The sequence below is a fragment of the Clytia hemisphaerica genome, unplaced genomic scaffold (genome assembly GCF_902728285.1).
Source record: "Clytia hemisphaerica strain Z4C2 unplaced genomic scaffold, Clytia hemisphaerica genome assembly, whole genome shotgun sequence".
In the NCBI taxonomy this organism is placed as follows: Eukaryota; Metazoa; Cnidaria; class Hydrozoa; order Leptothecata; family Clytiidae; genus Clytia; species Clytia hemisphaerica.
In genome coordinates, this window is record NW_027103727.1 from 440,305 (window position 1) to 451,678 (window position 11,374).

General features: G+C 36.4%; 1 long non-coding RNA gene across 2 annotated transcripts; it reads right to left on the reverse strand.

Annotated features, from left to right (window-relative positions):
* Positions 1-4,590: 4,590 nt before the first annotated feature.
* On the reverse strand, positions 4,591-10,875 carry LOC136804861 (uncharacterized). Of its 2 annotated transcripts, none has more exons than XR_010846305.1 (3): positions 10,815-10,875; positions 6,084-6,150; positions 4,591-4,846 (listed from the first exon to the last, which is right to left on the reverse strand). It is a non-coding gene; the product is annotated as an uncharacterized lncRNA (long non-coding RNA). The 2 variants fall into 2 exon arrangements; XR_010846306.1 differs by lacking the exon at positions 4,591-4,846 and adding an exon at positions 5,301-5,348.
* Positions 10,876-11,374: the final 499 nt, after the last annotated feature.

The following is an 11,374-nucleotide window of genomic DNA, read 5'->3' on the forward strand; positions in this document are numbered from 1 at the left end:
ATAGCCGTTCCCTGAGATTTGACCTAGGTTGATCATGGAGTCGGGGGATATGTTTAGAGTATTCGTGATTAGGTGGGATACTAAAAACCGAATTTAGGGTTGAACCAGATACATTAACTGCTGCTACACCAGTCGGAGCTGGTTCCGTACGTCAAAGCCTTCTGGAGATAAAACTTGATGGTATTTAGAGTGTATGATTTTCCGCAACCCGCGCTACCTGTCAAAAATATATGAAAAGGTGTCTGTCTTTGAACTCTATTAGTTCTCAAATTTTGGGATAATTTTCTGCTCCATTGTACAATAAAGTCAAAAATTTCTCTCTGCTTCACATTGAGTGATCGAATTCTCAAACTTAATTCGTCATCTGATATCAACGGCTCGATTGTTTGTAAGGAAGTGCCCCCACGGTAATTGTTTTCATTTCCTTCTTCTTCGTCTGATCCCTCGCCATTTTCATTATTTTCTTCTTCTCTAACCATATCGTTTTCTTGTTCACCGTAAATGTCATACCCTCTGGCATTTTCGTTGAAGTTCATCATGGCTTCATCTACGACATCGGCAAAAGGTTCAAAAATGGCTTTATTTCTATTAATGATCTCTAAAACCTCGGGTGATGATAATCTGTATGTTCCAGAGGGGATAGCTTTTAGTTCTTCTTCATTTCTGAATGGGTAGAACATGAATAGCAAATGATGTGCATAGTGCTCTGGCTTTTTCTCTCTACTTGGTACATGGTATCTCAAAACGCACCTAGTTTTTCGCAATTTCAACTGCTCCTTACTTGACATTAGTGGAACTGATTTTGGTAAGCTCAAGTCCGCTACTTCAGATGCATCTAACTCTTCCAAAATTTCTGGTTGATAATCATTTTCTTCTTCTTTGTTTTTTGAGTCTAAAGAGTAATTTGCTAAAAATTGTGCATAACATAACCGATCCATTGCACTATATCTGCCGTTCTTAAAACTTGCATTCGGCCTATCCAAATATCGATCCAACATATTTCTCTTGAAAACATTTGTGTCGTTCTCATCCATAATTGAAATTTCTTCTTGGGTTTTGCAAACACGATACCGGTTGTCGGGTAGATTACTGTTCGCAAAAATAACAGCTGGAGATGTTTTTCGTAACCAAATCTCTGGAAGGATAATAGAAACAGCTTCTTGGATTGACATTTCCCTATGCGTTCGATATGCTCTTGAAATGGCTTTCATTTTTTCTCTTAAAGATACGTTTGTTTCTAGAGCTACTTTTGCTGCTTGCTTCATTGCTTCTGTTGATTCGTCTTCGGATTTCGAAATGTAAGCACACATGTAGGACACTGCTCGGTGATAATCCAGGACGGGCTGGATATCTATATTTGCTTCCCATGCAAGCAACCCTTCTTCGAAATAGTTGTTTATAAAACATGCTGCTGGTGAGCGTTTAAAATGTATTTGGAAACTTCTGTCTGTTGAAATTGCAAGTTGCTCGTAATAACTCTCTTTTGAAATTCCTAATTCTCTGAGAATTTCGTCAATAGATTTTGGTTCTTTATAATTATCTTTTGATGGATCAAGTACATTATTATGCCTTGGATCAAAATTTTTATCAATGTATTCTTTCACTGGGGCAAGAATACTTTTTCTCGTATTCAAGATTTCATCTCTATTTGGTAAATTTTCCTCTAAGGGCAAGGCAACTATCGTTCTTTCAGTGAAAAATCTACCGAAATGGTATCTGCAAGTTTGATTTTTATATTTCTGACACGACTTTGTATGACGATGTGTTTGATATGTTATGACTAATTCATAGAGTTTGCTATTCTTATCCTCTGGCAGGTCACATTTAATAACTCCATCAATAAATTTTACATATTCATTGATAGTCTGGTATGTTAAAATGGGAGCATTTTCGATCCAAAGAAGACAGTGAAAATGAGCACTACCTCGAGCCTGGAATTCTATCCTTGAAGCGTGATGTTTTAGTTTTCCTCCAAGTGCTCCTTTGGCAATGATATGTTTAAAGAAACATTCTAGACGATATTGAAAGTGTCTTGCTAATACAACAGGATTGGATTGCAGTATTTCTGTTCTTTCCATATAGCTCAAATTACTTATTTGATCTTCGTTCATGTCCACTCCTTTTATTTTTTGAATAATTTCAACTAATTCTGGCCATTTTAAGTCGGCGCAAGACAACGTCATAAAAAATGTTGGCAATCCTAGTTGTTTTACCATTGCGAGAACTTCATAGAGGAATCTTTTCCAGTATGCCGGAGTACCTTTCAAATTATTCATAAAACTATACGCATTATCGTTAGCAATTAAATTAGTTATTGTTTCTTTAAAATTTTGTGATAAACGGCCAGCTGTCAATCCTTCTGTTTGAATCTTTTTCAGTGCTGTATTAATGCTACTGTTCAAATTCAAGTGTTGCATTAAAGATTGTGCATAAAAGATGTAATCACTATCAGATGAAAACTTTTGAGAATAGTTTAGTAATCTCTGATTAAAATATCTGCAAGGTGTTAATTTTTCTTCCCTTTCGTGCGTATATCCAAATTTACCGGTAGGAAACAAATGAGGGTGGGCAAGTATTTCGCAATCTTTATCACAAATTATGGGCAACGGTTCCTTGTTTTCCCCTGGAGCTACAGTGACATTCGAGTCGTCAACAATCTGGTGCGGCAACTCTGGTACGAACACTGTTTCAGAAGCGGGAATTCGGAAATTGTCCAATGGGTTATCATCTTCCTGTTCTTCGTCAACTTCATTGCATTCAGTGTCACCATCTGTTGCAATTTGCTGAATTTCACTCTCATTGACAAAATGAATATCATTACTTTGTTCATTTCCATCTTCGTTATTGATAGAATCTATCCAGAATCTAGGTATAGAGTCTATATTTATTTCGATGTCGGCATATAAAGCATTATTTTCCTTGAGATAAGTCAGGATCTCTCTTATATAGAGTGGTCTAACGGGTTCGAAGTAAACATTTGACTTGAATGTCATTTTCTTTTTTAAGGCCACTCGAACTACACCATTGTTGTCCATTCCGCGAGGCAGTATGTTGCAAATATCATCGGCTTTTATTGGTACGTTACATATAGCGCCTTTCATTTTAGGGGCTTGACCTTTGCTCATAATTGTTATCCTTTTGAATAGTAGTCGCTTAGCAATAATCACCTTTTCTAGCTCTCTGATATCTGAAAATCTCTCTGGTAAATTTATGATTTGTAAGTCATTTGCAACAGCTTGGCAGGGAATTTTGTTTTTAAGTAATTATTTATGGCAAGTGTTACATATGTACTCCTTGTTATCAAAACTTAAAACGCGATAAAAAATACCTCTTGATTGACATTACCATACCTATTTTCATCAAATAAGATTACTGATACTTTGTAAAGAAGCCTGTTACATATCACGCAAATGTAAAACGGTCCTTGTCGTATTTCAATTTTAAATCCCTCTATTCTAGCTGTTCTACTATCTTTTTTTCTTGTTGCTCTCAATTCAGACCTCTTTTTGTTTATTTCAGTCCTTTTTTCAGGAGTGGCGTTTGCACGCAAATTTCTCATAGTGACACGGCTTCTTTCATTTAGTGCAGTTCTTTTTTCGGGAGTGAAATTAGCACGAAATTTGGCCGTCTTAGTACGATTTTTTTCATTTTCTTTAACTTTCTCAGGAGAGGCATTTGTGTTATTTCTCGTGTCGACATGACTTTTCTTATTCAATGCAGCTCTTCTCCACTTTTCCTCTGCAGTAGATATGCGTTTCTTAAACGCTCCCACTAAAGTGCGAAAATGGGTTTTCAGGTTTTGGAAAGACTCGCCTGTAAGAGAAACTTTTATATATTGCACTTCCATGCCAACACTCTCCTTTGAAAATTGAGTAAGATGAAAAGATTTCAAATAGCGTTCAATTTCAAATTTAGACCTGAATACTAACAAAACCGACGTTCCCGTGACACCGTCAAACATACCTTCCATGTCACGGCTGTGTGAATCAAATAGGTAGTATGAATTATTGTGAAACACGAATGCTGTACCGCTAGACCCTCCTAAAAATATTCCGCTATTATAACCGGCTGGTATATCTATGAAATTGAGACTTTCTGCCGACAATATGGACGTAATTGGTTGTGTTTTTTCAAAGTCAATAACGTTATTTTCAAGTACAATTTGTGAAGGCAGGTCAGTAACATACAAAAAGTCATCTACATATCCAAAACTGCCGTAAAGGTCGTTGCCTATCTTTAGAATTACATCTAAATCATTTTGGGTCCAATAATGTATTGCTTTTACACGCGAATAGACTATCGCCGATAGGGACATGAACATACACTGGGAACCCGCTGTACGACCGAAAACTGCTGCATTACCTTGGTGAGTGGATGCTTTAACTACTTTGTGAATCGTAACAGGGCCTGGATTAGTTTCTATATCACCCGACTGAACTAGTATAATGGAAGAGAATAAAATAACTGCTAAAAATGGGAGGGGTTTTAGAAATGGGGAAATTTCATTACTATTTGGGGAGCCGTTACTTAATTTTCTATATATAGAACGAAGGTTAAATTGCCTGGTAGAATCAAAGTTGCCGATCGAAATCCGATAAGCTTCGATAGATATCATCTTATTAAACGGTGTATTAGGGATGTAAAATGCAACAGAAATTTCGTAGAGATTTCAATTTATATCCAAACAATTATAATAAATTATGAATTAAATAAATTAGACAGTAAAAGGCTTTGGCTTTGGCTATGGCTTTGGCTGAATGAATAGGTGGTAAACAATCCACGACGAGGGCTTAATCGTAGATGATACCGAAACGTTAGGTGATACCAACACGTTAGTTGTCGAATCCTAAAAATAAAGGAAGAGTAATAAATTGAATAAAATTTAGTATTTATATCGGAGGGGGGGTTTACATCACCCTGTCAGTTTTTTGCTTATAATTCCCTTAGATTTTTTTTAAATCTCATGAAACTTTGCGACTTTTAACATAATCACATAATGCAAAGGTATACCAAATTTCAAAAGGGATCTCCAAGAGCTAGTACCAGGGCCAAGCTTTTTTCTAACAGTATGGCAGTATTTCACGAAAAAATTGATAGTATTGTGTATTTGAGCAAAAGATTGATTAAATCTTAAGTCACTATTATGGGCATTGGAAACAGACTCTGCTATTATTAAAACATAGTCACAAAATAGATATTTTTTCAAAAAGGACGTTCTGTTGAATAATAATGTAGTCCAGCAGAAATTACATAATGAAAAATACCTTACATCAGCTGATCGGCCGCAGTGACGCATGCTGAGTATTTTTCTGTATGGCTGTTAGCTATATAAGTGTCTGCACGGCAAACTAGAAAATGGAGATACATCATCAGGTCTCGAATTCAAAACCTAACGAACGCATATGTACTTTTAAGTTTGCCGCACGGACACTTGTATAAGGTAAACAGTAGCCTGGGAATCCAAGCGTTAAACTTTTTTCACAGTCTAGTTTATGATATTTTTGCTGCTGGTTTAACGCTTGGTGCAGGTAACTCGCCTGCAGGGAGATTTTTCCCTGCAATGCAGGTTCGGCCTGATTGGCCAGCTTTTGGCGTATTACTTAGCAGTACTTTCGCGCGCATTTTGATAATTTCGATGCGCGCGCATAATTTATGGAAAAAGCTGACTCTGCAGAAAAAAGGAAAACAAATGAAAATGAAAACATACATTCATTTAGAAACAAAATGGCTGTTGACTGGAAGTATAAATACATGTGGTTGATGTTTTGATGTGGTTTTTAGTAGTTTTGAAAGTCTTTAGAGCTTGTGAAAGAGTTTTTATGGTAAGTTGATTATGTGTGTTTGCCTGGGTTTCCAAAGTTCAGAAAGTCTGTCAACACAGACTGTTTATAACATTCTGTGTCAGACTAATCTACCTGCACCAAGCTCTATAATTTTAGAACTTTTTGAGGTGAGGTATTTTTTGTTTTTTCTAAAATTATGAGCTTGGATTCCCAGGCTAGGTAAACAGTTGTAAAGAAAAAACTCAGCTTGTGTCGCTGCGGCCGATCATCTGATGTAAGGTATTTCTCATTGCTACTCACCTGGAATCAAGATAGTTGAAGGGATCGATTTCTTTGTAGAAAGTACCACGTTTGATAGGTTGCAAATCTGAAAAAACAATGAGTGAGAAACAATAAACACCAGCTCTTGTCTTGATCAACCATGAACCTGTGTACTCTCAGGTGCCTAATAAACGTGCCCCCACGCTTATTAATTTTTCAAAAATTTTCCAACCCCCACGGACTATACATTTTTGAAAAATTATTAAATTTCCAACCCCCACGTTCATTTGTACCCCAATTCTGCCATAGCAACCTTTTCGTATTCGGGTGTCGATTAGACTGCTTAATATAATATGGTCTGTGGTTTATACAATATAAATAGCCGTGAGAAACTCCGTGGCGCAGTGGATAAGGCATTGGGTTTCTGATCAACAGAACTTTGCATTTAGTGGGTTCGAATCCCACCGGTGGCGATCTTTCGGTAAGTCATTCAACAAGCATTCAACAAGTTGAAAAACATAGAAAATAACTCACAAAGTACCAGAACATCAGAAAAATATCAAATCAGAGACTGGAAAATACGAAACAAGTCAAGATGTGACTTTCGAGGTTATGAAGAAGCCACGACCGCATCACACATGGGAACATCGTTTGGATTATTCGCGTGTGCGTATAGTTACTTTTTACATGATTAGCACAGCGAGCGCTATCGGATTTATATCGCGGAAATCATGCACCAAGCACCGTGAACGTTCCGGTGCAGCTCGATCCGGAGAATTCTTCCACCGGAACGTTCCGTGACATCCCCTGGGTTTGATAATTTTAAACAGTCGAGTACTATTGCAAATTAGGAGAAATGCAGGTATTTCGCTTAAATAGGATGAATTATCCTAAATAAGATAAAATCGATAGCTTAGTTAGGAGAAATAGAAGAAAAAGTTGATTTTCTGAACAAATTCAGAGATCCGCGTCAAGTTTTGCATAAATTTAAGAAATTTGGAGCCAGCATAGTATGCTTGTGAAGTCTGATCCACCAGTCAGCGTGCGTTCAGAAGTTATTCAACTTTTAAGTAGTACGCATGCGTAGTTCAGAAAAATACTTGGAATTCCGCTGAGCTAAGCGAAATTGATTCCGAAATTCTGCTGACTCGGCATAAACTTTCACGGAAATACAAAATTGAAATTTTAAACATGGCGGATGAACAATCAGTGACTGAGGAGGCGAAGAAAAGTAAATTTTATTGTTGCTGCCTATTCCACGAGATTTGGAAGGATTTCACACCAGATGAAAGTGTCCTGCACATTGTACGGTCAAAAGTATACGTGGAAGTTGTCGAGTTCCTCAGAGACCACCTTTTTCTTGGTGAAAGAGAACAATTTCTATGTCAGGCATGTATTGCAAAGACAAAACGTATTATTTCACCTAGTGACAGGCTCCCTGAACCAAAATCGCTTAGTAGTGCTGTTACATCATTCAATTCAGCCCTAACAGAATTTTCCAAGGATATTGACACTGTTGAGGAATCAATTTGGAAAAAATGTTTCAGAACATTGGGGAAGATTGTGTTAAATCCAAGGATTCAACAAACTGGAGAAAGCCTATCCCAAAAGTACACAAATGTGAACTATCTTCAATCAATACTTCCAAAAAACGATGTTGAACACTACGATACCTTTCTGGTCTCTTTTCTTGAAGGGCTGTCTAACAGAAATATTTCGTGTTTGGATTCGCAATTACAATATCAGCTAATCATGACTATTGAAGCTATCTACTCTTTTTGATGAATTTGCTCGAACGATCGGATTTGGTGCATTTGTTCGAACGACTATGGACTTTGGTGTATTTGTTTGTATGGTTGACGTTGGTGCATTTGTTCGAACGATTGGATTTGGTGCATTTGTTCGAACGATTATGGACTTTGGTGTATTTGTTTGTATGGTTGACGTTGGTGCATTTGTTCGAACGATCGCATTTGATGCATTTGTTTGAACGAATATGGACTTTGGTGTACTTGTTTGGGTAGGTTGTTCTCCGTGTACTGGTGTAACTTGAGAACAAAAGTCAAGTAGATCTGTCGATTCAGGAGATGAACCTAGAAAAAGTGGAGAGCCCAGAGACATAGGCGAGCCAAGTGACCTTGGTGATGTGATGGTAGATGAGGAAGACTGAAGTTGTTCATTGGTTTCTTTCATTCTCTTATCGTGCATCATACCCAATGATGAGCTGTATCTTTCTGTAACTTTGCTTTTTTTCCTGCCATCTTCGTATTCAAATTCAATATACACTCTCCCACCAGTGACCAACGTATATTGATACGCTGAGAGAAGAAGTCCTAAGAAAAAATAAATAAAATCTTGCTGTTTTATACTTCTAGAACTATCAAGATCTACACTTTTTCTTTTTATAAGCAACTCCATTTTTCGGGTCAGGCCTAGAGTTGCTAAGGATTTTTCGAAGTCCAGGCCCAAAGTTGCTTGTAAGGTTGCTTAAAAATTTTCAAGCTTAAAATGGTTGAAAAGCACAGTTTTGCATTTTTCAACAATTCTTCAATTTTGAATGGGCAGTAGAGGTATTTTTCAAAGATTTTCAAGGCTTTCTTTTAAAGTTGTGTCAAAGATATTTTTTATTGTCGAGGAAAAAAGTTGCTAATTTGAATTTGAGGCCTCAGGATTGCTAAGCAAGTTGCTTATTTTTTGGGCAATTTTGAGGCCTGAGCCCTCAGCAACTCGGTTGCTTATTAAAAAAAATGTGTACCACAATATATTTACATTTTGCCCTAGTACCCACCTCAGGATATTTTATCATTTTAAAAACTATTTTAAGTTCTATTGTCGCTAGATTCATACAGTATATAGGCAATTGTCAATTTGTTTATGGAGAACGGAGTAAATAAATGAAAAATTGTATTACATAAACAAATCAATACCGTTTTTCCTTTTATGTCTGGCATCTGATCGCTTAGACGGATTTGTTATATATCCTTCAGCCCTTCTTCTTGTTTTTTTTACCATTGGCCAGGGTTTCTTCTTTCGTAGAGTGTTTCTTATTAGAGTCGCGAATTAGATACTTTTTGAGATTTTCATCATAAACAAAAGGTGTTTCTTCGATTTCTTCTAATGTTTCTTGTTCCATTCTATTTCTATGTTGTTTTTTTTACTTTTTTCTGTAGAAGAGAAGTTGAAATTAAGTAACTGATATTTTATACTTCTTTTTTGTAAAGAATTGCGTAAACTCTCCCTGATTCGAACTTCTTATTATCAGTCTTTGTAATTCGAAAAAAATGGATATTCTGTTGATGAGAATTCGAATTCGAAAGGGTACACTGTAAAACGCTTGCAAATAGTCCGAGAAAAGTCATATCCTGTCCTCCAAACGAGCAAAGTTTCAGCTGGAGATGTAGAAGAAAAAAAATAGGACTAAGAGAAATCTTGTAGTCAAGAAAAAATTGTTTATTACTCGCAGACTATACATTGCATACTAGATGGAGATAAATTTTTACATGGATTCTCCTAAAATAATCAAAGTGTTATATTACTTCGTATAATTCTAAGTGCAAAACAAAACATCAATAATATACGCTATACTGTTCAAGGGACGTGAGCTTCTTCAACGGCAATTAATTTATTCATCAGTTCTTCTGCGAGTTCGTTTCTCTTCTGGACGGATTCGAACTCGAAAGCATAAAAAGAAACGAGTTTAGGGCCATCACCAAAATCAATGGAGGGTCCATGTTGCCATTTATCATTTTTCCAGTAAACACTGGTTTTAATTATATGGCCAAGATCGATGTACTTGGATACAATGCGGCAGCATGTCGCTGGCATCCTTCCAACACATGTACCATCTTCTTTCAGGATTTTGATCGCCTTTGGGTCATAATTGTTTTCTGGTTCTCTCATACAAGTCATCCTGCATGAGTAGGGTCTCACGTGAAAGCGATGATACCCATTGACTGTAGAATAAAACCCTAAAAAGGGCTTTTTACGGAGATTATTGTTGAACCTGAATCGGTTGTGCTGAACAATATCTTCCAAATCGGCTTCTTGAAACACTTCAGATGTTAAACATCTAATTCTTTTAGTAAAAACTTGACTCATGTTTTGAAGATATAGAAATTAAGATGTATTAAACAGTAATTGTAACAGACACGATTGAACGCTTTCGACACTTTTCGTCCACTCAAACCTTTTTAATTTTTTATCTCTTTTATTACGGGAAAGAGAGTAAACAAAAATACTATTTCTCTTATTTAGTACATTTTATCCAAAATAGGATAAATGCTTATATTTTTTCACTCCGCGCTGATAAGAAGCTAACTTTTGGTTTAAAATGATCTTCTGTATAAGCACAATTGATTTAGAGAGTAATAAAGACGCGGATCTCTGAATTTGTTCAGAAAATCAACTTTTTCTTCTATTTCTCCTAACTAAGCTATCGATTTTATCTTATTTAGGATAATTCATCCTATTTAAGCGAAATACCCGCATTTCTCCTAATTTGCAATAGTACTCGACTGTTAAAGTCTCAAGGGCAACATCACTGAAAATTGGCCTATTTTGTCACTTTTTCGGGCTTTTTAAGCTTTTTTGAGTGGGTTCACAGATTTTAGGGGCAGGATTTTAATGTTATAATTTTTCCTTGGGGGCAGCCATGACATGCTCTGAAAACTTGGTGGCAGTGTATCTAGGTAAAAATTGTTTCCTTGCCACACCAAAGCAGTTATACTTTTACAAAGTTACCAGTAAGTAAAAATTAAGTTTTAAATTTACCTTTTGTAATGTCACAGTTGTCAAAATATGTTAGGTTTTTCCTGAGAGCTTCTTCTTTTCTTTTTTTCTTTTTTAAAGTTCCAACAACCAAGATTTGTGAGGTGGCTAAACCACACAGAACTTCACATGAAAATATCATAGTACAGTAGAGAGATTTTGACCAACGTTTGAGTATACTTTACAAAGATCAAAATTCAATTTCTCCCAACCAAATTTCAGAAGCAAGAAGTTAAAAAGATAGAACGTACGAAGGTGCGCACGAAAATACTAGTTCTTATCCGCTAAGCGAAGATTTTAACTAGCTAGCCTGTAAAATGTGCGAAGTATATTTTGAAATCCCGTCTAGTAAACAAATGGTAACAAACACACACCACAGCGCTCTTGAAAGGCCCGTTCGCTTGCGCTGGGCCAACAAGTGCAACAAGATAAGAACAAGCTTAATGCTGAATGGACCTACCTGATGATGAAAGTTAGATAGCAATGCGAGGAGAAAAATGAAAAAAATCAGTCAGAAATTATAGGGTTTAGCGAAAATGCATAACGCAATAAATTCATCATTA